Raw genomic sequence first — 1,283 nt, 5'->3', positions numbered from 1 at the left:
GACGTACATTAATTTGTACCTACATAGCGCACGCTTTTGTAGAGAGCATATCAAGACGTGAAGTGTTATGTTGGAGGTCGAGTGCGCTGCTTACCAAACTTTGAACGCGGTAACTTGTACTCGGCACCGACATGGACACTTCCAAACCCAAGGAATGAGTTGTGAGTTTTACTAAGAGAAACAGGTAATTGGCAGCGTTACCTATAATTCTTGATATGTGCGGGGAGTTCCTTAAGGTTCTTCCTCCCAGAGATCGTCACTATCTGGGACGTACATTAATTTGTACCTACATAGGCGCACGCTTTTGTAGAGAGCATATCAAGACGTGAAGGGTTATGTTGGAGGTCGAGTGCGCTGCTTACCAAACTTTGAACGCGGTAACTTGTACTCGGCACCGACATGGACACTTCCAAACCCAAGGAATGAGTTGTGAGTTTTACTAAGAGAAACAGGTAATTGGCAGCGTTACCTATAATTCTTGATATGTGCGGGGAGTTCCTTAAGGTTCTTCCTCCCAGAGATCGTCACTATCTGGGACGTACATTAATTTGTACCTACATAGGCACACGCTTTTGTAGAGAGCATATCAAGACGTGAAGGGTTATGTTGGAGGTTGAGTGCGCTGCTTACCAAACTTTGAACGCGGTAACTTGTACTCGGCACCGACATGGACACTTCCAAACCCAAGGAATGAGTTGTGAGTTTTACTAAGAGAAACAGGTAATTGGCAGCGTTACCTATAATTCTTGATATGTGCGGGGAGTTCCTTAAGGTTCTTCCTCCCAGAGATCGTCACTATCTGGGACGTACATTAATTTGTACCTACATAGGCACACGCTTTTGTAGAGAGCATATCAAGACGTGAAGGGTTATGTTGGAGGTTGAGTGCGCTGCTTACCAAACTTTGAACGCGGTAACTTGTACTCGGCACCGACATGGACACTTCCAAACCCAAGGAATGAGTTGTGAGTTTTACTAAGAGAAACAGGTAATTGGCAGCGTTACCTATAATTCTTGATATGTGCGGGGAGTTCCTTAAGGTTCTTCCTCCCAGAGATCGTCACTATCTGGGACGTACATTAATTTGTACCTACATAGCGCACGCTTTTGTAGAGAGCATATCAAGACGTGAAGTGTTATGTTGGAGGTCGAGTGCGCTGCTTACCAAACTTTGAACGCGGTAACTTGTACTCGGCACCGACATGGACACTTCCAAACCCAAGGAATGAGTTGTGAGTTTTACTAAGAGAAATAGGTGATTGGCCGTTCTCACCTATAAGTCT

The sequence above is a fragment of the Anopheles merus genome, unplaced genomic scaffold, assembly GCF_017562075.2.
Source record: "Anopheles merus strain MAF unplaced genomic scaffold, AmerM5.1 LNR4000111, whole genome shotgun sequence".
Lineage (NCBI taxonomy): Eukaryota > Metazoa > Arthropoda > Insecta > Diptera > Culicidae > Anopheles > Anopheles merus.
This window is presented reverse-complemented; position numbering follows the sequence as displayed.